This window comes from Bombina bombina, chromosome 8, assembly GCF_027579735.1.
Source record: "Bombina bombina isolate aBomBom1 chromosome 8, aBomBom1.pri, whole genome shotgun sequence".
In the NCBI taxonomy this organism is placed as follows: Eukaryota; Metazoa; Chordata; class Amphibia; order Anura; family Bombinatoridae; genus Bombina; species Bombina bombina.
The window spans coordinates 301,215,849-301,241,417 of record NC_069506.1 but is presented as its reverse complement, the minus strand read 5'-3'; the positions used below and the strand labels follow the sequence as shown (position 1 = coordinate 301,241,417).

The 25,569-nt window shown below is 38.8% G+C and overlaps 1 protein-coding gene across 1 annotated transcript in view; it reads right to left on the bottom strand.

Annotated features, from left to right (window-relative positions):
• The window catches only part of LOC128639226 (PR domain zinc finger protein 10), a 293,752-nt gene that overhangs the window by 159,268 nt on the left and 108,915 nt on the right, over positions 1-25,569 (bottom strand). The gene's annotated exons all lie outside the window — the stretch shown is intronic.

Genomic DNA, 25,569 nt, shown 5'->3' with positions numbered 1-25,569 from the left:
TTCTTTTTTTGTAGTCTTATTATTTCCCTACTTTTTTGACTAGCAATTTAAAGGCGGGTGTTGCACCCTTATATAGCTGGTGAAAGATTGTGCTCTGATGGATATATAGTTTACAACAAATGTTGAAAAAAAAAAAAAAAAACTTTTGTAAATTGTTATGGTTTGATAGATGTGCAGCACATACCAAATGTTGAAAAATGTTTCTTTTTCTCTGTTTTGCTCTGATGAATATATAGTATATATCAATTGGTTTACTAGAATACTAGAGTGTTAGGCCTACTGATATATTTGAAAAAGTATTTTTTTTGAATTTAGGGTATAGTAGAGGTAGGAGAGAGGAGCAGTTGAGTTACAAATTTTACTGAAGTAGATGACAATTGTTGACCATTGCATATTCACAAACTCATACAGGAGAACACTCCCTAACACGTAATATAACTACCTATACTAGAAACACTTATGCACTTTTTCTATCTATTTTTACTTTGCTCTTCTCTCTTCTTTTCTCTTTTCCCTCTTTCTTTCTAGGTCACTATTAAACACAGGCTCGACACTTTACACACTCTGTCACTCTCACATATTCCATTTCTTATTTCTGTAAACACCCTAGTTTTTTTTTTTCTGACACATGGACAAATATTTTGCACCTAAATCACACGCAATGCCAGCAAAACCCAAGGATAGAAAGCCCAGACATAGTATTGAAAGTATTAGCGATATTAGACCTGAAATGACCACTGTAAATATTTCTAAAGATGATATAGAAGAAATTTCTAAACAGGTAGCACTATCTCTATCACCTCAACTTGACCATATCAAAACAGAACTATTTACACTCTCAGTAGAAATGAAAAACTTTACATCTAGACTTACAGAAATTGAATCAAGAATTTCAGATACTGAAGACTCTGGGGCCCATTTATCAAAGGGCTTGCGGACCTGATCCGACACTGCGGATCAGGTCCGCAAGACCTCGCTAAATGCGGAGAGCAATACGCTCTCCACATTTAACATTGCACCAGCAGCTCACAAGAGCTGCTGGTGCAACGCCGCCCCCTGCTGACTCGCGGCCAATCGGCCGCCAGCAGGGAGCTGTCAATCAACCCGATCGTATTCGATCGGGTTGATTTCCGGCGGTTCCTGTCCGCCTGCTCAGAGCAGGCGGACAGGGTTATGAAGCAGCGGTCTTTAGACCGCTGCTTCATAACTTGTGTTTCTGGCGAGTCTGAAGACTCGCCAGAAACACGGCCCTTCAAGCTCCATACGGAGCTTGATAAATGGGCCTGTCTGTGACTAAACAAAACCTCTCTATACAACAACATGATATAAAAATCTCAGAAATTACTGACAAAATAGAAGACTTATAAAATAGATCACGTAGGAACAACTTAAAAATAGTAGGCCTTCCAGAAACCACCAATTTTCAGGATTTAATATATTTTGCCTCAGTGACTCTGCCACAAAGTCTAGAGATTGATACCAAACTGCATAATTTTACGGTTGAAAGAGCACATCGTGTAGGCTTTATTAGAAACACATCAGAAAATACTATTCAGAAACGAGCTATCCTAATTAAATACCTGAACTTTCAGGACAAAGTACTAATACTTAGAGCATTCAGAAAAATGAAAAACCTAGAGATTGACAATAATAGAATTTTAATCTTTCAAGATTACTCAGCCCAGACAGCAACAAAACGCAAAAGTATGGCTCCATTCTGTACAAACATGATAAACATGGGCCTAGCCGCACACTTAATTTATCCCGCTAAAATTAAGATCTATATGGATAATGAGACAACTACACTAGAAACAATTGCAGAGGCCAAGGCATTTTTGAATAAGTTCCAACCTAGGTAATCATTAAAAAATAAGGAAAATGCTCCTCTTTTTCTCTCCTTTCTTTTTCTTTTTTGTGCTCTCTGTTTATTGGTGTATGGACAGTTAATAGTATGGCAAGCTGGATAATTTTATTTTACCTTCATATAATAAATGAGATAACTAAGGTTAAGAATTGTATAAAAATGAAAGAATGGTCGAAAACAAGGACAGTCTATTTTTCTTTAAATATTTTAAACACATGTTTTATTAAAGATAAAGGTTCGGGTTAGAGGGAGGGGCAAGGAGGTTAGAATTTATTTTGATCCCCCCTTTTTTTTTTTTTTTTTTGTTGCTGGTTTGTTATCTTAAAATAAAGTATAAATGGCAACACTAAAACTAATCTCGTGGAATGTGGGAGGGGTCACTAACCCAATTAAAAGAAAGAGGATCCTGACATATCTTAGAAATAAAAGAGTGGATATTGCATTCTTACAAGAAACACACCTGACTGAAATAGAACATAAAAAACTTAAAGTTAACTGGGTTAGTGAGGTTGTCTATACCCCATGTGCAACACGTAAAAGGGGGGGTCGCAGTTTTAATCAACAAAAATTTAGAATATCGAATTATAGGGCAAGAGATAGACCCAGGGGAACGATTTATTATTCTGAAAATTATTATAAATTCACGTATGTTCACGTTATGTAATGTCTATGGCCCAAATGTGCCAGATATAAAATTTTGGGAAAAATTAAAATTAAAATTACATGATTCTATAAATACGAATCTTATAGTTGCAGGAGACTTCAATATGGTTTTTAACAATATTGATAGATCACAAGCAACTGGAAATAAAACTAAACAGATCCCAAAAAAATCCTCCAGGATTCTTAAAGTATTTGCTAGCGCATTAAACATCAAAGACATCTGGAGATTGCTATATCCTAATTGCAGAGATTTTACGTGTGAATCTAAAAAGTACCGGACATTTTCACGGATAGACTTTTTTTCTGGGGTCAGACAAAATTATTAACTCAGATATAAAAGCACAAATAGATAACTTCACCATTTCAGACCATGCCCCGATATCATTAGAGACACGGTGGGAAACAGACAGATATGATCCAGTTAAGAGTTACGGCTTCCCACGCTATTTAGCAAACAATTTAGAATTTAGAAACCGACTCATTGCTATATGGCACGAATATGTTCAACAGAACAAAGACTATATACATAAGAAAGAGATCTTCTGGGAAACTGCTAAGGCAGTAGCCAGAGGAGAAATTAAAAAATTCACTATTAGGTTTAAGAAAAAGCTATATTTAAGAGAGACTGAAATTTCTAACTATCTAAAAAACAAATATAACGCATATATTGCATCCCATACACAGACTAACTGGCAAAGTTACATGAAGGCTAAGCAAGAATGGGAAGTTTTTCTATCACAAAAATTTGCTATTCAAGAATTGAAGAACAAAAGTAGATTTTACAGATTTGGAAATAAAATAGGGAAATTGTTAGCAAGATCTGTAAAAGATAGGAAACCGATGCATCACATTAAGTCACTAAATATTGACGGCAAAAAAATATTGAACCTTGACACAATCAAAGCAGAATTTTATAAATACTTTAGGGACCTATACTCAGTAGCGGATATTAACGTAAAAAATAAACAAGATTTTTGGGAAAAAATTACATTACCTAAGCTCTCGGCGGAAGATTTAGAGAAACTTAATGCACCAATTAAAGAATTGGAAGTCTTAAACGCAATAAATAATCTGAAGTTGGACAAAGCCGCCGGACCTGACCTTCTACCAGCAGAATTTTATAAAATTCTCAAAAACGAAGTAATAGGTGTACTTACGGAATTATTTAATGACTATTTAATTAACTATAAGATTCCATCTCCTAACTTTGCAGTTTCAAAAATAATATTACTCCTAAAAAAAGGGAAAGATCCTGAATCAATAGACTCCTATCGTCCAATTTCACTATTAAACTCCGATTACAAACTATTCACTGCAATTTTGGCAGATAGACTGAAGTTAATTATGAGTCCGTTAATACACCAAGATCAGGTTGGCTTTATGTCTAAGAGAAATTTGTCAGCAAACATACGCAAAATCTTTCTATTAATAGACTCCTTAGCAGATGTTAAAAATAAAAGTGAACAAAACTCCGCCATTCTTGCAGTTGATGCCCATAAAGCATTTGACTCTATTATCTGGGACCATTTATTCTGCTCTATGAAGAACTTTGGGTTCAAAGATCAGTTCCTTGAATGTATTCGTGCCTTATATTCCAATGCAACTTCTATTTTGATGGTTAATGGCTCAAACACTACATCCTTCCCTATTTTATCTGGAACACGACAGGGATGCCCAATTTCACCGCTTTTGTTTAATTTAGCAATTGAACCCCTTGCAGTTACCTTAAGGGATAATTTAGGGGGGATTAAGATAGGCAAAATCCCTGTTAAACTTCTACTTTACGCAGATGACTTGATTTTACTTTTAAAGGATGCCCAGACTGAAATTCCCAAAATTTTGGAAATTATAAAAAATGTTGGTTCTTTTTCAGGTTACACAATTAATATATCCAAATCAGAACTTCTCTGGTTGAGTAAGCATCACCAAAACCAATATACACCCCCTTTTAAAGTAGCCCCGCAATACATCACATATTTAGGAATCCAGATCAGTGCCAATCCAGAAGATTGGTTTAGTTTAAATTACCCACCTCTATTTGCGAAAATCAGATTTGAGATGATGAAATGGGATAATCTTCCACTCTCAATTACCGCAAGAATCAATGTAGTTAAGATGATCGTCTTACCTAAAATATTATACTTAATGCAAAATATCCCTCTAATCATACCAAAAAAATATCTTAGCAGGCTAGACCAACTAATGAGACGATTTATATAGGGGAGGGGTGCGAATCGAATATCATTATATAAACTGTCACAACTAAGGCAATATGGTGGATTGGCACTACCCAACTTTGCTATTTACAATAGTGTAAGTCTTGCAAAAATCGCAATGGACTGGATTACGGGCGGGAACTATATTGCATTTACAGAAGCAGAACAAAATTTAGTATACCCTCTTTCATTAAATGCGCTTCTGCACTGCCCTAAAAAAGTAATTCCAAAGAGTATTAAAAATAAACAATCATTATATCATATTATAATTGCATGGCAAGACATACGACGCAGAGTAGATAGTGACCCCCATTTTTCAGATCTACTTCCTATTAGAGGTGACCCACGCTTTCCGCCTGGTATTAGCAGTCAAGTATTTAGGAAATGGGCCACAGTAGGACTTATTTATTTAACACAACTTAGAGAACCTAATTTACAGAGTATAATGCCATTTGAGACTCTTAAAGAGTCTTATAATGTACAGAATGTGGATTTTTTTGCATACCTTCAAGTGAGACACTGGTTCTTTAAAGCTATGGAAGATAATAAGCTTCCATGGACCCATTCAGGAATGAAAATGGGGCTAGCATTATTTAAGGCAGGTAAATGCTCTATTAAATACTGGTATAATATGATCATTACTAAGACAGGGGAACTAAACATTGTACAGATCTGTTCAAAATGGCAAACAACGATTGTAGATCTAAAAAGGGAACAAGTAAAACAAAGTATAATTCTCTTGGACGAGGCCACACTCGCGGCAAGCTGGCGAGAAATGCATATAAAACTTTTACATAGAATATACTTTACGCCTGCTAAAATAAATAAATGGTCGACACAAGGTTTAAGGGTATGTCCACGTTGCTCTTTAGCCGATGCTGACTTAACCCATATGTTTTGGAGTTGCCCAAAAATTAACCAGTTTTGGAAACGGGTACAATTTTGGTTAAATAAGGTGACAGCTACAAATCACATATTAGAACTACAACACATAATTTTCCTACTAGACACATCAGACAGACTGGTAAATAGAGCTTTCTGTAATACGGTAATTCTAGGTGGAAGATATCTCATCCTTAAAAATTGGCACCAAAAAAACATAATTTATGTAAGAACTTACCTGATAAATTCATTTCTTTCATATTAGCAAGAGTCCATGAGCTAGTGACGTATGGGATATACATTCCTACCAGGAGGGGCAAAGTTTCCCAAACCTCAAAATGCCTATAAATACACCCCTCACCACACCCACAATTCAGTTTAACGAATAGCCAAGAAGTGGGGTGATAAAAAAGTGCGAAAGCATATAAAATAAGGAATTGGAATAATTGTGCTTTATACAAAATCATAACCACCACAAAAAAAGGGCGGGCCTCATGGACTCTTGCTAATATGAAAGAAATGAATTTATCAGGTAAGTTCTTACATAAATTATGTTTTCTTTCATGTAATTAGCAAGAGTCCATGAGCTAGTGACGTATGGGATAATGACTACCCAAGATGTGGATCTTTCCACACAAGAGTCACTAGAGAGGGAGGGATAAAATAAAGACAGCCAATTCCTGCTGAAAATAATCCACACCCAAAATAAAGTTTAACGAAAAACATAAGCAGAAGATTCAAACTGAAACCGCTGCCTGAAGTACTTTTCTACCAAAAACTGCTTCAGAAGAAGAAAATACATCAAAATGGTAGAATTTAGTAAAAGTATGCAAAGAGGACCAAGTTGCTGCTTTGCAGATCTGGTCAACCGAAGCTTCATTCCTAAACGCCCAGGAAGTAGATACTGACCTAGTAGAATGAGCTGTAATTCTCTGAGGCGGAATTTTACCCGACTCAACATAGGCAAGATGAATTAAAGATTTCAACCAAGATGCCAAAGAAATGGCAGAAGCTTTCTGGCCTTTCCTAGAACCGGAAAAGATAACAAATAGACTAGAAGTCTTACGGAAAGATTTCGTAGCTTCAACATAATATTTCAAAGCTCTAACAACATCCAAAGAATGCAACGATTTCTCCTTAGAATTCTTAGGATTAGGACATAATGAAGGAACCACAATTTCTCTACTAATGTTGTTGGAATTCACAACTTCAGGTAAAAATTCAAAAGAAGTTCGCAACACCGCCTTATCCTGATGAAAAATCAGAAAAGGAGACTCACAAGAAAGAGCAGATAATTCAGAAACTCTTCTAGCAGAAGAGATGGCCAAAAGGAACAAAACTTTCCAAGAAAGTAATTTAATGTCCAATGAATGCATAGGTTCAAACGGAGGAGCTTGAAGAGCTCCCAGAACCAAATTCAAACTCCAAGGAGGAGAAATTGACTTAATGACAGGTTTTATACGAACCAAAGCTTGTACAAAACAATGAATATCAGGAAGAATAGCAATCTTTCTGTGAAAAAGAACAGAAAGAGCAGAGATTTGTCCTTTCAAAGAACTTGCGGACAAACCCTTATCTAAACCATCCTGAAGAAACTGTAAAATTCTCGGTATTCTAAAAGAATGCCAAGAAAAATGATGAGAAAGACACCAAGAAATAAAAGTCTTCCAGACTCTATAATATATCTCTCGAGATACAGATTTACGAGCCTGTAACATAGTATTAATCACGGAGTCAGAGAAACCTCTTTGACCAAGAATCAAGCGTTCAATCTCCATACCTTTAAATTTAAGGATTTCAGATCCTGATGGAAAAAAGGACCTTGTGACAGAAGGTCTGGTCTTAACGGAAGAGTCCACGGTTGGCAAGAGGCCATCCGGACAAGATCTGCATACCAAAACCTGTGAGGCCATGCTGGAGCTACCAGCAGAACAAACGAGCATTCCTTCAGAATCTTGGAGATCACTCTTGGAAGAAGAACTAGAGGCGGAAAGATATAGGCAGGATGATACTTCCAAGGAAGTGATAATGCATCCACTGCCTCCGCCTGAGGATCCCGGGATCTGGACAGATACCTGGGAAGTTTCTTGTTTAGATGGGACGCCATCAGATCTATTTCTGGAAGTTCCCACATTTGAACAATCTGAAGAAATACCTCTGGGTGAAGAGACCATTCGCCCGGATGCAACGTTTGGCGACTTAGATAATCCGCTTCCCAATTGTCTACACCTGGGATATGAACCGCAGAGATTAGACAGGAGCTGGATTCCGCCCAAACCAAAATTCGAGATACTTCTTTCATAGCCAGAGGACTGTGAGTCCCTCCTTGATGATTGATGTATGCCACAGTTGTGACATTGTCTGTCTGAAAACAAATGAACGATTCTCTCTTCAGAAGAGGCCAAAACTGAAGAGCTCTGAAAATTGCACGGAGTTCCAAGATATTGATAGGTAATCTCACCTCCTGAGATTCCCAAACTCCCTGTGCCGTCAGAGATCCCCACACAGCTCCCCAACCCGTGAGACTTGCATCTGTTGAAATTACAGTCCAGGTCGGAAGCACAAAAGAAGCCCCCTGAATTAAACGATGGTGATCTGTCCACCATGTTAGAGAGTGCCGAACAATCGGTTTTAAAGATATTGTTTGAGATATCTTCGTGTAATCCTTGCACCATTGCTTCAGCATACAGAGCTGAAGAGGCCGCATGTGAAAACGAGCAAAGGGGATCGCGTCCGATGCAGCAGTCATAAGACCTAGAATTTCCATGCATAAGGCTACCGAAGGGAATGATTGTGACTGAAGGTTTCGACAAGCTGCAATCAATTTTAGACGTCTCTTGTCTGTTAAAGACAGAGTCATGGACACTGAATCCATCTGGAAACCCAGAAAGGTTACCCTTGTCTGAGGAATCAAAGAACTTTTTGGTAAATTGATCCTCCAACCATGATCTTGAAGAAACAACACAAGTCGATTCGTATGAGATTCTGCTAAATGTAAAGACTGAGCAAGTACCAAGATATCGTCCAAATAAGGAAATACCACAATACCCTGTTCTCTGATTACAGACAGAAGGGCACCGAGAACCTTTGTAAAAATTCTTGGAGCTGTAGCTAGGCCAAACGGCAGAGCCACAAACTGGTAATGCTTGTCCAGAAAAGAGAATCTCAGGAACTGAAAATGATCTGGATGAATCGGAATATGCAGATATGCATCCTGTAAATCTATTGTGGACATATAATTCCCTTGCAGAACAAAAGGCAAGATAGTCCTTATAGTTACCATTTTGAACGTTGGTATCCTTACATAACGATTCAATATTTTTAGATCCAGAACTGGTCTGAAGGAATTCTCCTTCTTTGGTACAATGAAGAGATTTGAATAAAACCCCATCCCCTGTTCCTGAACTGGAACTGGCATAATTACTCCAGTCAACTCTAGATCTGAAACACATTTCAGAAATGCTTGAGCTTTTACTGGATTTACTGGGACACGGGAAAGAAAAAATCTCTTTGCAGGAGGTCTTATCTTGAAACCAATTCTGTACCCTTCTGAAACAATGTTCTGAATCCAAAGATTGTGAACAGAATTGATCCAAATTTCCTTGAAAAAACGTAACCTGCCCCCTACCAGCTGAGCTGGAATGAGGGCCGCACCTTCATGTGGACTTAGAAGCAGGCTTTGCCTTTCTAGCTGGCTTGGATTTATTCCAGACTGGAGATGGTTTCCAAACTGAAACTGCTCCTGAGGATGAAGGATCAGGCTTTTGTTCTTTGTTGAAACGAAAGGAACGAAAACGATTATTAGCTCTGCTTTTACCTTTAGATTTTTTATCCTGTGGTAAAAAAGTTCCTTTCCCACCAGTAACAGTTGAAATGATGGAATCCAACTGAGAACCAAATAATTTGTTACCCTGGAAAGAAATAGAAAGTAAAGTTGATTTAGAAGCCATATCAGCATTCCAAGTTTTAAGCCATAAAGCTCTTCTAGCTAAAATAGCTAGAGACATAAACCTGACATCAACTCTGATAATATCAAAAATGGCATCACAGATAAAATTAATAGCATGCTGAAGAAGAATAATAATGTCATGAGAATCACGATGTGTTACTTGTTGCGCTAAAGTTTCCAACCAAAAAGTTGAAGCTGCAGCAACATCAGCCAAAGATATAGCAGGTCTAAGAAGATTACCTGAACACAGATAAGCTTTTCTTAGAAAGGACTCAATTTTCCTATCTAGAGGATCCTTAAACGAAGTACCATCTGACGTAGGAATAGTAGTACGTTTAGCAAGGGTAGAAATAGCCCCATCAACTTTAGGGATTTTGTCCCAAAATTCTAATCTGTCAGACGGCACAGGATATAAATGCTTAAAACGTTTAGAAGGAGTAAATGAATTACCCAATTTATCCCATTCTTTGGAAATTACTGCAGAAATAGCATTAGGAACAGGAAAAACTTCTGGAATAACCACAGGAGCTTTAAATACCTTATCTAAACGTTTAGAATTAGTATCAAGAGGACTAGAATCCTCTATTTCTAAAGCAATTAGAACTTCTTTAAGTAAAGAACGAATAAATTCCATTTTAAATAAATATGAAGATTTATCAGCATCAACCTCAGAGACAGAATCCTCTGAACCAGAGGAGTCATCAGAATCAGAATGATGATGTTCATTTAAAAATTCATCTGTAGGGAGAGAAGTTTTAAAAGATTTTTTACGTTTACTAGAAGGAGAAATAACAGACATAGCCTTCTTTATGGATTCAGAAACAAAATCTCTTATATTATCAGGAACATTCTGCACCTTAGATGTTGAGGGAACTGCAACAGGCAATGGTACTTTACTAAAGGAAATATTATCTGCTTTAACAAGTTTGTCATGACAATCAATACAAACAACAGCTGGAGAAATAGCTACCAAAAGTTTACAGCAGATACACTTAGCTTTGGTAGATTCAGCACTTGACAGCGATTTTCCTGTAGTATCTTCTGGCTCAGATGCAACGTGAGACATCTTGCAATATGTAAGAGAAAAAACAACATATAAAGCAAAATTGATCAAATTCCTTAAATGACAGTTTCAGGAATGGGAAAAAATGCCAAAGAACAAGCTTCTAGCAACCAGAAGCAATAAAAAATGAGACTTAAATAATGTGGAGACAAAAGCGACGCCCATATTTTTTCGCGCCAAATAAGACGCCCACATTGTTTGGCGCCTAAATGCTTTTTGGCGCCAAAAATGACGCCACATCCGGAACGCCGACATTTTTGGCGCGAAATAACGTCAAAGAATGACGCAACTTCCGGCGACACGTATGACGCCGGAAACGGAAATAGAATTTTTGCGCCAAAAAAGTCCGCGCCAAGAATGACGCAATAAAATGAAGCATTTTCAGCCCCCGCGAGCCTAACAGCCCACAGGAAAAAAGTCAAATTTTAAGGTAAGAAAAAATGGTCAAATCAAAATGCATTATCCCAAATATGAAACTGACTGTCTGAAAATAAGGAAAGTTGAACATTCTGAGTCAAGGCAAATAAATGTTTGAATACATATATTTAGAACTTTATAAACAAAGTGCCCAACCATAGCTTGGAGTGTCACAGAAAATAAGACTTACTTACCCCAGGACACTCATCTACATATAGCAGATAGCCAAACCAGTACTGAAACGAGAATCAGCAGAGGTAATGGTATATATAAGAGTATATCGTCGATCTGAAAAGGGAGGTAAGAGATGAATCTCTACGACCGATAACAGAGAACCTATGAAATAGACCCCTTAGAAGGAGATCACTGCATTCAAATAGGCAATACTCTCCTCACATCCCTCTGACATTCACTGCACGCTGAGAGGAAAACCGGGCTCCAACTTGCTGCGGAGCGCATATCAACGTAGAATCTAGCACAAACTTACTTCACCACCTCCATCGGAGGCAAAGTTTGTAAAACTGAATTGTGGGTGTGGTGAGGGGTGTATTTATAGGCATTTTGAGGTTTGGGAAACTTTGCCCCTCCTGGTAGGAATGTATATCCCATACGTCACTAGCTCATGGACTCTTGCTAATTACATGAAAGAAAATTCACCGACTATAAATAATTTAACATTTTTATTACAAAGACAATATACAATAGAACAATTTGATAACGCAATTAACTCTGAACAGCAACATAATAGATTTAATTTAAAGTGGTTAGATTTTGTTAAACACTACAAAAACATCAATTTACAGAACCAGTTATTATCACCATTAGAGAATATAAGTTAAGATGCAAACCTCTTTTTTCCCCTTTTTTCCCCCTTTCTTTCCCCCTTTTGGGTTTTTTTTTTTTTTTTTTTTTTTCTCCCCCCCTCCTTTGCCCCCCCTAGAAAAATTTAAAAGCTAAAAACTTTTCCTTGAAGCCGGTCAGGAATTTGACAATTAATTTGTAGGTGGCTCCACCTTTCTCAATAATTTAAAGGTTGAAATTATTTAAAATTTACACTGGACTACCCGAATTTATCATTTATCACTGTAAAGACTTGTCTTTTTGTTTCTGTTTTTTTTTCTTTGTTTTTTAAGGTTTATAATAATGAAGTTAGGGTAAATCCCGTGTTAATGACTATTGTGATAAAGGAAGAAAAGTGAAATATTTAATATCTGAAAAGGTTATGATTTTATTTTCATGTATATCTTATTTGTATGTCTGCTCCATGTTTTCTGGTTCCAAATGACATAAGTGTACCATTGATTATGTAATTTTTTTGTCTTTTCCTTTTCTTTCTTATTTCTGTATATTCTTTTTTTTGACCTTTAATAACAATAAAAATATTATACCTAAAAAAAAAGATCCATAACCTGGTGCAATGAGGACCTATATTGACTCAATGTTAAAAACTATTTAAATTAATTTAGTTTAAACTACTTAGACTTTAAAAATTATATAAAATATATTGATATATATATATATCCCTTAAAATTCTAAGAACATTATGTAGAATTAATTCTACATAATGTTCTTAGAATTTTAAGGGATACATATATATCAATATATTTTATATAATTTTTAAAGTCTAAATAGTTTAAACTAAATTAATTTAAATAGTTTTTAACATTGAGTCAATATAGGTCCTCATTGCACCAGGTTATGGATCTTGTTGTTACCAGTATTTTAACTTACCATTATTACTTTTTTAACAAGCATTTACCAATAATCAATATCTGTAAAAATAAATATCAAGAATATAGATAATAAAATAAACTTCCTCTATAGCATGTTACCCCATATAACCATTCCTTACTAGAGTATCAATACTTCGTTTATAAATAAACAAATGATTTTAATAAAAGATATATAGGAGCAATATGCTCAGTTACTTTGAACATTCATATTATATATGATAGGTCTAATTATGTCTGGATAAAACTCGTATACTGCAAGTGAACTTTTGCTTTCACTGGCAACGTTCATTGAAAGGTTTTTATAAATTTTGAAGATTATTATTTGTTAAATATAGAAATGCAATTTATCACTTATGTTTTATTAATTGTTATAGTATAGAAATGTAAGTATATTTATTGTTTTTATCTTGTTGTAACACTATTGACATAACTGCATAAATGAGGCAACCACGATGTTTTAGCCTTTGAGTATTGCTATTTTAGAAACATACGGGCATCAACATTTGCTTGAATCTATCTAAGGAGCAATCTTACAGGAGCTCTGGCTCACACCTCTGAGCCCTGATTGGACAGATTTCGCTTGATGTTTTGAGCGACATGATAGGAGCTCCTATACACACCTCTGAGCTCTAATTGGATGATTTGGACTCAAAAAGGAAGAGCGCTCATTCCAACACATTCACTTTTAAATCCCTCTTGAAGAAGCCCGGCCGCTGACCGGGGGAAACGCGTCAGGGTATTGAACTGACAATCTAGGCTGGAAAAAGGGTCCTGGTATCCTGCACTCACAACAGCCACAGGACTTGCTGACAAGGTATCCGGATTCACCTGCCAGTCATATCCAGTGCAGCAGCGCTCGGCAATTACAACAAGCCGGCTGTGGGAAGCAACAAGAACTGTACCACCCATGATCCTCCTAATTGCAGTACACTTATTTTAATCTTGTAAGTGCATATATATTTGTGTATTATACTGTGTCATTAAACGCTTTCACTTGAGTCCTGCCTTTTGCGCCATTTCTTCTCTTTCCATACATACTTGTTCCTGCATACGAAGCCCTGGTTTGGGAATACCAGGCTGGATTAAAGGCAGCAAGGCTTGGAGACAGTGACTTCCCTGGAACTTAAGGGATTTTAGAAACCAATTATTTGGAACAATTCTGGAAAACACTGATAAACATCCCTGAGCACAGGAAGCCTTATTGGACTTATTTTCTTCCAGTAAAGGTACTGTTCCTTTCTATCATTTGATCAAACTGCAGTATTGCAACTGTTATATCAACAAAAAGGACATACTTGCAAATATATATATATATTTAATTCAACATTTTTTCTAGGTATAGCGCATTTTATCATTGTTGTTGTTTCTTATCAGAATGAAAAATAAGATAAGGCGAATCACACTGCAAGGCTAAGAGTTCCAATAGCAATAAGAAACAAAAAAACTTTCCAAGATAACAACTTAATATCTATGGAATGCAATGGCTCAAACTGAGCCTGCTGCAAAACCTTAACACTGAACCAAATTTTTTTCTTTTGTGATTCAGATAGAGCATGCAATTTTAAGCAACTTTCTAATTTACTCCTATTATCAAATTTTCTTTGTTCTCTTAATTTGAAAAAGAAGGCATCTAAGTTTTTTTTTGGTTCAGACTATGGACAGCACTTTATTGGTGGATGAATTTATTCACCAATCAGCAAGAATAACCCAGGATGTTCACCAAAAATGAGTCGGCATCTAAATTTACATTCTTGCATTTCAAATTAAGATACCAAGAGAATGAAGAAATTTGATAATAGGAGTAAATTATAAAGATGCTTAAAGGACCAGTCAACACAGTAGATTTGCATAATCAACAAATTCAAGATAACAAGACAATGCAATAGCACTTAGTCTAAACTTCAATTGAGTAGTAGATTTTTTTTCTGACAATTTTAAAAGTTATGTCTTTTTCCACTCTCACTGTACCATGTGACAGCCATCAGCCAATCACAAATGAATACACATACCATGTGACAGCAATCAGCCATTCACAAATGCATACATGCTTATTCTTGCACATGCTCAGTAGGAGCTGGTGACTCAAAAAGTTTAAATATAAAAAGACTGTGCACATTTTGTTAATGGAAGTAAATTGGAAAGTTGTTTAAAATTGCATGCTCTATCTGAATAATGAAAGTTTAATTTTGATTGAGTGTCCCTTTAAAATGTCATGCTCTATGTTTGGATTTTGGATGAAACATCGGCTGACCAAGACATAAAGCTCTGCGCGCCAGTACAGCAAAGTCAGACATTTTGGCTCCCAATTTAATGACCTGCAGGGAAGCCTCAGTAATAAAGGAATTGCCTAGCTTAAGAGCCTTAATCCTGTCTTGGATCTCTTCTAAGGGCATCTCTACCTGAAGAGATTTAGACAAGGCGTTGAACCAATAGGCTGCCACACTTCTCACTGTAGCAATACACACTGCAGGTTGCCATTGGAAACCTTGATGAACATAAATTTTCTTCAAATAAGCCTACAGCTTCTTGTCCATTTGATCCTTAAAAGAGCAGCTATCCTCAATAGGAATAGTAGTTCTCTTAGCCAGAGTAGAAATTGCCCCTTCTACTTTAGGATCCGTTTGCCATGACCCTTTAATGGAGTCAGCAACAGGAAACATCTTCTTAAAGACAGGAGATGGGGAGAAAGGTATCCCCGGCCTCTCCCATTCCTGTGCTATAATCTCTGTGGCACGGTCTGGCACAGGAAAAACCTCCACTGAGGAAGGAATGTCAAAGTATTTATTAAGTTTACTAGACTTCTTAGGGTTGACTGCGACAGAGGGATCAGAGTGGTCCAGAGTAGCCAAAACCTCCTTTAACAGTACACGGAGGTGTTCCAACTTAAATCTGAAGGATACCACTTCAGCATCAGATAAAGGAATTATACTGTCCGAATCTGAGATTTCACCCTCAGAGCCTACTGACGTGTCTATCTTCCTCATCAGATTTATGAAGGGCCACTTGAGTAGCAGAGATTTAGATAGTAAGGTTTCTGTTCCAACTTCTAATTTTCCTCTTGCGTTTCCCCTGTAACATGGGAATGGCAGCTAATGCCGCAGGATACCTGGGCAGCAATTTCTGCTTGCAAATAAACTCCTCCAGGAGATTGAGAGGAACCGCAGGGCACTGCATGTGATGCCATTAAAGCATGGGACGTTTAAGGAGAAAGCTGCGGCATTGCCTAAACAGCATCAACCTGAGAGACGGGTGGCTCAGTAACAAAAAGTCTATCTTTATATATTAGAGTCCTCTCAATACATGAGGAACAAAAGGGCAAAGGAGGTTCAACTTGGTTATCCAAATAAAGCTTGCACCCAACCATAGGAGCAGGCTCCTGGTCCATAATTGCAATAAAAAAATCTTTCAGGCAATAAAAGAAAAGTTTATTTTTTTCTGTACTGTTCCGTTAAGAATTTAATGGCTCCCAAAAAACAACCTGTGTCCCCAACAAGGATATGCTTGTAAAGCCCTGGCAAAATAAACAGCAAAATCGCTATTTAAGTGGCAAATTTTATATAAGGGAGAAGGAATTAGACAGAACCAGTTATACCAAAACCTCTACACCTCTACACCTACTTGCACCCTCTTGCACAACAGAACAGAATTGCAATTTTGCAACTGTATTTTCTCTGATCGCAACAGCTCTGGTCTCCGATACAGAGGAATTCACTTGTCACATGACCGGCTTAAAAGCTGCGCCACAAAAGTGAAAGCTTGTGCTTCTAGCCGTACCGCCTCAGAAAAAGATCCGCCTGCCATACATGTCAGGGGCAGTTCAAGGCAGCCATAAGTGAACAATTTGTCAGTACGGACAAAAATTGCAACACAACGATCCTTCGGATTAAGTTACATTAAGCACTATAGGACTTTGTATAAAATTAAACTACTGAGCCACCAAAGGAAAATTAATTATCTTACGATGAATTCACTTACCGCCTCCATAGTCACAGTCCAAAGTGCCTGCCTACTGCCATTATAAGTTCTGAACTCAGGATTGTAGCCCCAATATTAGTGCAGTTTTTAACTTGTTAAACTCTTCAGTGCCAGTGTTCATTCCCAGAAGACAAAAAACTAAATTTATGCTTACCTGATAAATGTATTTCTTTTTTGACACGATGAGTCTACGGATCATCTTAATTACTAATGGGATATTCACCTCCTGGTCAGCAGGAGGCAGCAAAGAGCACCAGAGCAAAGCTGTTAAATTCCACCTCCCTTCACTCCCAACCTATTTATTTGACCAAAGTAAAGGAGAGAAATGAAGTAACAAGGTGCAGGTGTCTGAAGTTTATAATAACCAACAACCTGTCTCTTACAAAAACAGGGCGGGCCGTGGACTCGTGTCAAAAAAGAAATAAATTTATCAGGAAAGCATAAATTTTGTTTTCTTTTTAATGACACGATGAGTCCACAGATCATCTTAATTACTAATGGGAATCAATACCTAAGCTAGAGTACACAGATGATACGGGAGAGACAAGACAGGGAGCCTAAACGGAAGGCACCACTGCTTGAAAACCCTTTCTCCCAAAAGCGGCCTCAGCCGAGGCAAAAGTGTCAATTTTTTTTATCCCTTACGTTTTCCTGAGAAAACTACAAACAATGCAGAAGACTGACGAAAATCCTTAGTCGCCTGCAGGTAAAACTTTAAAGCACGAACCACGTCCAAATTATGGAGAAGCCTTTCCTTCTGAGAAGGAGGATTAGGACACAAGGAAGGAACAACAATCTCTTGATTAATGTTTTGATCTGAAACAACTTTAGGAAGAAAACCCAGCTTAATACGTAGAACTACCTTATCTGAATGAGAAATAAGGTAAGGGGACTCATACTGCAATGCCGAGAGCTCTGACACTTTGCGAGCAGAAGAAATAGCAACAATAAATAAAACTTTCCAAGATAACAATTTAATATCTAAGGAATGCATAGGCTCAAACGAAGCCCCTTGAAGAACTTTAAGAACTAAATTAATTTTGTTACAAAAAAATTTAAGTGCAAAAATATTACTGTCCCTTTAAATTTAAAAGTGTAACTTTTTTACTGTGTATGTAAAAAACGTACTCAAACGAACAGAAGATAATAAAAAATGACACCACTACACCTCAGCAGCTTTGCTGAGGTGCCTACCTCACTGCAAGACCGGAGACCTCTTTCTCTTTCAAGGAAACGATCCAGACTCGACAGGGGAATGACCAAGCTACTTTCCAGTCCTAGAAACACCTGTTTAACAAGAACCATGCGTTTCTAAGCAGAGTCTGGAATTTCCGACCTGATTGTGTCTGTACACTGAGGCGCAGTGAAAAAGCGTGCAATTCAGAAAGATCCGCCCATCGTGGGCGTGGCTAACATACTCTCCCGGTCGGCATTTTGCATTAGATAAACCGCCGTGAAGTAAAACCACCAGAGCCATAAAAAAATCTTGCCTCCCAGCCCCAGTGCCTGCTTAATGCTGTCCAGTTCTCTCAGTCTCTGAGAGTTTACATTGTCCCCATAATAAAGTGCATATTTCAATGAGCCCTTTATATAGTGTAACGTCCTGTCGTGAAGTGCTCCCTTTTTCTCTGAGTGTTATTAGTCCCAGAATAATAAAGTAGCACTTCCCTCATATGTCTGCCTGACAGCAAGGCAGTTCACCAGGTTTGAGGGGTCCTCTCCCCCACATGGACCTGTGAAAGAAGAGAAATTCCTGAGTAAATATCCCACAGGTTTTCAGGGTTAGGGCAGCATCAATATATGGGAGGCGCAGTGAGAATTATGTCCCACCAGTTCCCATTGTTCTAAAGCCACCACTGCTCTACTGAAGAGACTGATATGGACTACGGCTACACCCTAGGACAAAGCAGCAAATCTTGAACTACTTTAAAAATAATAAACTCTTGATGGAAGAATCTTTTCTAACACCTAACTTTACTACTTCCTAGCAGTAAAGAAAGAGAATGACTGGGTTGGAAGTGAAGGGAGGTGATTTTTAACAGCTTTGCTGTGGTGCTCTTTGCCGCCTCCTGCTGACAAGGAGGTGAATAGCCCATTAGTAATTAAGATGATCCGTGGACTTAAAAAGAAATAGCACCTACTCTGGTTTTCTATACAAGGGCAGCAACCTGTTAGGAACTTGTGAGGTGGGCCTCCCTGCATTTTCCTAACTGCTTTAAAGTCACCACCACCTTACTGAAGAGATTAACGTGTAGTATGGCTAGACCCAGACTTGAAAGGGAAATACCTACTCTGGCTTTCTAAAAGTAGTAAAAAATCTTGCTTGAAGTAAAAATTCAATTTTCTTCAGACACCAAAACTTCACCTCCTCCGTGCACCAAGGCAAAGAGAATGACTGGGGTTTGTGGGAAGGGGAGTGATACTTAACAGCTTGGCTGTGGTGCTCTTTGCCTCCTCCTGCTGGCCAGGAGTGATATTCCCAACAGTAAATGATGACGTTGTGGACTCACCATATCTTAGGAAAGAAAAGAACACTTTTCATAGAGACACCTCGTATTATAATAATATTGAAACCTGTGAAATTGCCATTTTATTTGTCATTTTAATTTTGTTTTCAATCCCTATATCAAAAATTTAACAATGAAAAATCTTTTTCTTTTGCTATCTGTGAAAAACTGATTTCACAGCGGAGGCGTTTTATTGGCAATTGAAAACCATGCTGACACTATTGGATGAAGTTTAAAACTTTTTGATACTGGCTGAAAATATCAAGATTTTGATAAACCCCTTAGTTACATACATTTTTGCATTATAATTTTACTTCATTAAAAGTCATCGAGGTTTCACTACTTTTAAAAAGGAAAGCAATTTTTAAAGTGAATGTATATTGCCAACATTTCTCTAATTGAATTTGAAATGTACTGTGGTGCATCTCAAATTCAAATTGAATGGAATGAATGTCCCTTTAATGGGGCAGTATACACCAATTTTCATATAATTGCATGCAATAGACACTTCTATAAAGAAGAATATGCAGACACGGATATGAAAATGCAGTATAAAATCTTTTAAAAACTTACTTAGAAGCTTCCAGTTTAGCACTGTTGATGAGGTTAGGCTGGTACAACAACTGAAATGGGATGAGAAAGCAGGAAGAGCAGACACCCACCTCTCCCCGGTATATGAAAAGACCCATTATGCAAACAGGAACAAGCAGGAATCTGTAGAATTCAGTCTACATCTGATACTTTGGGGCTTGGTAAGGAGTCGAAAATCAGCTCAATTTAATAAAAAAATAAGCAAAACTATACTATATGGGCTATATAAATGAATCATCTACAAAAAAAATTATGCAAAGAAAAATCTAGTGTACAATGTCGCTTTAAGTAAAGGTTTAAATTTAAAACTAGCATAAAAATAATGTTGAATACTGTAGTCATCAGCCTCATTGACTGATTTTGTCAACTCCTACAAATGCAGTGACCATAAAAAAATAATTTTGCTCAGTACACAAAATCTCCCCCCCCCCCCCCTCTAATCAGACTGTGCTTGGTTTTGGGGGAAAATATTCAGTATCAAATATTTATAACTTTTACTCTATACACCCAGCGCATGTGTTTGTAGACAGTCTGCAAATTCTAACCATTGACATGCTTGTAAATCCTACTTCTTATTTTTTCAGGCATAACACATTTATAGTGTTCCAACTACGTTTTATGAGTGCAGTAAAAGATGCATGTGAAGTAAGAGACATGACCTTTATGAGTTTTAGGTTCAAGTACAACAGCAAAAGTAAAAAAAAATAAAAAATTATAATAACAAATTATGACTTACCAGATAATTTCCTTTCCTTTGATACAGGAAGAGTTCACAGCTGCATTCATTACTTGTGGGAATACAGAACCTGGCCACCAGGAGGAGACAGACACACCCCAGCCAAAGGCTTAAATACCTCCCCCACTTCCCTCATCCCCCAGTCATTCTGCCAAGTGAACAAGGAACAGTAGGAGAAATAGGGTGAAAAAGGTGCCAGAAGAAAACAACTTAAATTTAGTGCCGTCCACCGGGGAACACGGGCGGGAGCTGTGGACTCTCCCTGTATCAAAGGAAAGCAAATGATCTGGTAATTCATAATTTATGTTTTCCTTCTAAATACAGGGAGAGTCCACAGCTGCATTCATTACTTGTGGGAAATTATACCCAAGCTACAGGGGACACTGAATGCTAACGGGAGGGTACGAATAAGAGGCGGCCGAACCTGAGGGCACCACAGCCTGCAAGAAAACCAAACTCCTGAAGGATTCCTTCATAGAAGCAAAAAAAATAAAAATGAATAAGAATGTTAGGACCATGCAGCTGCTCAACAATCAGAACCACAGGATCACATGTCAGAGACCCAAAAAGATGCCACTGCACTCGAACTGAGCCATAAACCTGTGAGGATGCTCGTGACCCCCTGAATTCTAGACCCAGCGAAAAAACACTCCTCCACCAACAAGGAGGAAGTTAATCAGCTTCCAAAACCTTGCACTCCCCAGATATGACTAACATAAAGGAAAAAAACGGTCTATTCTGATGAAGTCTGACAGAAACCTCAAGGTAAGATTCCCCAAACAAGGAAGAACTCCTTCCCCTTTGGACAAGGAATCCGACAATATTAGGGAGAAAAAACTCGGATAGCCCTAATAGAAGGGAGACCACAATAAGGAAGAACATATTTTAAATTGCAATACATAAACTATGACACGTAGAAAAAACAATCTACAGACGAAATTGGTCCTTGAATAAGAATTCAAAGAATACCTCCTGTACAGGTACAAAGGTAACCCGAAGCAACTACTAAAGGATAAATCCAACCCCAAAAAGGAGCAAGAAATTGACTTGCCGGCCCTGCCACAGGCAGAGCCATAGCAAAAACAACTGAATGCCTGGAAGATCAATGAACCTCTGGAACTAGAGCACAACAGACAGCAAAAAGTGATTGTGAAAACACATACCAGATAAAGGGACCACAGCTGGGATCCAACTGCAACCCTCCGCTTGCCAGTCAACTAAGCCCATCACAGGTTATCCAAGCAAGCTGCCCCTTCGAACAAGAACTAGCTAGACAAGCCCTTCACCAGCTCATTCTAGAGGGGAAGAAGAATACTTCAGGATCCAGAAGAGAGTCAGGACAAGCTAGCTCCTCCCGATAAAAATAGAGGGAGTCCTCCACGCCTAAAACAGGTGACGAGGAACCAGGTACGAGCTGAAGGAAACGACCGAGAAAAACCTTCTCTTGGCTAGGGCCAAGCGACCCCTCGCAAATCGCCTCGGGAGACAAAGAGACCCTGACCTGGTAGAACCCTGCAACAAGGGAACTCTCATGGCAGTGAGCCTCTAAACCGTGATTACGAACTCACGGGCAAAGGAGGAGCAACAGTCTCGCTGACGCCCACTCCAGATAGGATCGAGCCATTCTCGAGGAGAGACATGGCCGAAAAGAAGAAGGTTAAAATAGACCTCCTCAGAATAAGAAAACTGCCACAGCAGGATTCAAACTCCAAGCCTATAGCTTACTAGGCCGGGAACTAATCCCTTAGGCCTCTTAGTCCTGCTGGCCTCAGCTGAGAAACTCGATCTGCTTTCCTCAGATACACATTCAAAAACCTCTGGATAGTCAGATCAAACGGATGATCATAAGGAACATCCGTTCCAGAAGAGCACGCTTAAAGAATGGATTGCTTTCAAGAGCCGTAGTGGGCCTCTGCCCACCACCAAATTTGAGGAACTCACTAACTCGATAATCCACTCACCAAGAGGTCCCGACTTTCATGGACCCAGAAGACCAGACCTCAGAACCAAATTCTCTACTGAAAAAAAAAACAAAACAAGGCTAATTGGAAGGAAAATTCTGATCCACATACCTCAGAAAACACTCTCACCCTGCTGACAGGGAAGATATCAAGACAAAACTGCCCCGGGTGAACTAGGATAAAAATCCCCAACACCGGGAGATCTGGACCGAACCCTAGGGAACGATTCCCCAAACGGTAATCCAAAAAGACTGCTAAGACAGATACAAAAACCCAATGCTATGTCGAAGACTCGGCCTGGGCTGAATCCATCACTCCCCACCACAGCGCCAACGAAGGCCTAAAGGAGAATTGGAGGGAAGAACCCGATGAAGTAATTCCAACTTCGTAAGCTCTAAAGGCAAAGAGCCTTCCTGTCTGACAGACCAAGCCGCGTCCAAAGGATCCAACCTGGTGCCAAGACCAGAACTCAGGTCTAGGTCCACCTCTGAGGATGGAAAAGGCAGGAAGCAAATCCCAAAGGCCTACTAGCAGACGCTGGAAAAAAACAGAACCGCCCAGACTCAGGAGCCAACGCAACACCTAGAAACCGTCAACCTTCGAGTTGCAACACCACAGAGATAACCACCAGGCTACACTCGGCTCCTCTAGACAGGAAAGGTATCCCTCTTCCTAAATCCAGGTAGAGAGAACCGTGTATTCTCTCTGAACAAAGATCTAATAAACTCTGCTTAAAAATCATCGGACCCAGAAAGGACGGGAAACCCCTCCCCTTAATGGACCAGTCACCAACAGTGTAATGACACTGCGAAGAGAACCGGGACAAGACTCAAAAAGTCACCTAGTCCAGAAAGGCAGAATGAAAAACTCAACTCCCACCCCTAGGACCAGCATCAAGAGTCCATCCAGAAGAACCTAAGACAGGTCCTGCCTGTCCTGTGGTATAGATGGACCTGCTCTGCCTAGACCAGAATAACTAGAAAGAGCTCCTTCTCTAGAGTGGAAGGGAAGAACAGACTTGACTATTACCCAAAATAGGTCCTGCACGTCATCAAGGGTATGACACGTCTTGTCATAAAAAAAAAAAACAAATGGCAAATTCTTGAGTTCCAGCAGTGCTAGGAAAACTGAGAATAAACAAAATAAAGAAAATAAGCTCCGAGGCTTAAATTTTTATCTCTAGAAATCGAGGGAATCATCACCCCGAACAGAGACCTAGAAGCTTCCATCGGAAGACTACAACCATCATGATCATCAAAGTCGATATACCAAAAACAAACCAAGTAACAAAACCTTTTTCTAAAAAGAGATTCCACAAGAACCCCGAGATCTAAAACAAAAACTATCTGAAACGGAATAGAGATGAAAAGGTAAACACACAAAACGGTTGTCAAAAGGGAGTGCAAACTAAAACAAACACGTCCTGCCAGTTATAAACACAAACCCCCCATAGAGCTCGGGACTGGGATACTATAACTATATACATATATATGATAAAAAAGAGGATCCAACCCTCTCCACTCGTCTAATCAAAATCATTATCAGATTTAGAGGACTGAGATCCACCTGACAGATCAGGACTGGGAACCTCGAATCAGCAAAACCGATCTCAGAAGTAAACGCAGGCGTGCCAGTCTAAATCTAAATGTCAAATCCTCTGCAGATGGAGGAGTCAAATCAGGCGACCCCGACCCTGGAGGTTCTACCTTCGAAGCCTCAGAGGGAACCGTATCCTCAGATGACTGGGCACAATCCTCATTTTAAATGACGGCCCATGGATAGGAGATCACGGATTAACCCTATGCTTGCGTGTAGCAGGAAGAGGCAAACTCGCTAAAGCCATAGAGATGGCAATGCAAAAAGGCGAGTAACCTCAGGTGGAAAAAAAAGTCTCCCTCAGACAAAGGAATAATGGTACTTAGGGGAACTGCATGTGTAGAAGATTCTAGGGAACGGAACTCAGGGGACGAGGAATCCTCAGAGGTAGACGGCTCAGCGGTCTCTAACATCTCAAAGAGAACACCCTATTCCGACATACGGAACATAATTGAGCGGGCTGGTATACCCAGGCCTCCTCACAATATACGCAGGAATCAAAATCTGTATCAGAGGAATCCTCTAGAATATCAGAATCCTTCATAAATACAATTAAAATGTTTTAGTCAAAAAAACAAAAAAAAACCTGGTACCTTAAACCCCCAATGGCTGAGGCCCTCACCATCTCCTATGACCCAGACAGGTAGAGAAATTGACTCTTCTCCACAGCCCCTCGGTCAGGAATCGGAAATGAAAAACAAGACGTAACTACTTCCAGTCACATGGTGCCTCATGCAGGACTGCCCCTGCTAAGGAAAAGCGTGCCAGCTCAATAAAACTGTGCAGCTTTATAACCTTTATGTTCCGTATCAGCCTATGGGCCCAAAAGGTCTCCTACACAAATGCAGTCAAAATCACATAACAAACATGATTAACTAGACCCCATTGTTCAATAATCCCCCTCAGGAGATATTAATCCTTGGTTCCATAAAGATAAAGGAATCCCACTAAGACCCTGTCTTCTATCGTTAACGTGTGTAAAAAATGAAACGATCTTACCGGAATCCATTCTGTGGAACAGCAACACGGTTCTTCAAGTTTGACAGATAGTAGCAGCGCCTCCGACATGGACTTGAGTGAAGAAAGCAGGCAGCAAAACTCGTCAAAGCTGATTGCTTAAAAGGAGCTTTTATAATGCATCTCCAGACTAACTTTCATCAATGCTCTCACTGACGAAACAGCCCTCAGGAGGCTGAGAAATGCGTCGCTGTGTTAACGTTTTTTAATTTTGTATCCATACACTTGCTGCGGTGGTGCATTATTTTATTCCCAATTGCTGTGATTGCTGCACCTTTTTTTCTTGCTGGTTGCTGTGATTTGCCTTTGCTTGGAGTCTACTGGGCGACTGTGAGGTCCCAGTCTGCTGAGATTGCACCTGAAGGTGCAGTGTATCCTGTGAGTATAATCTTATGGTTA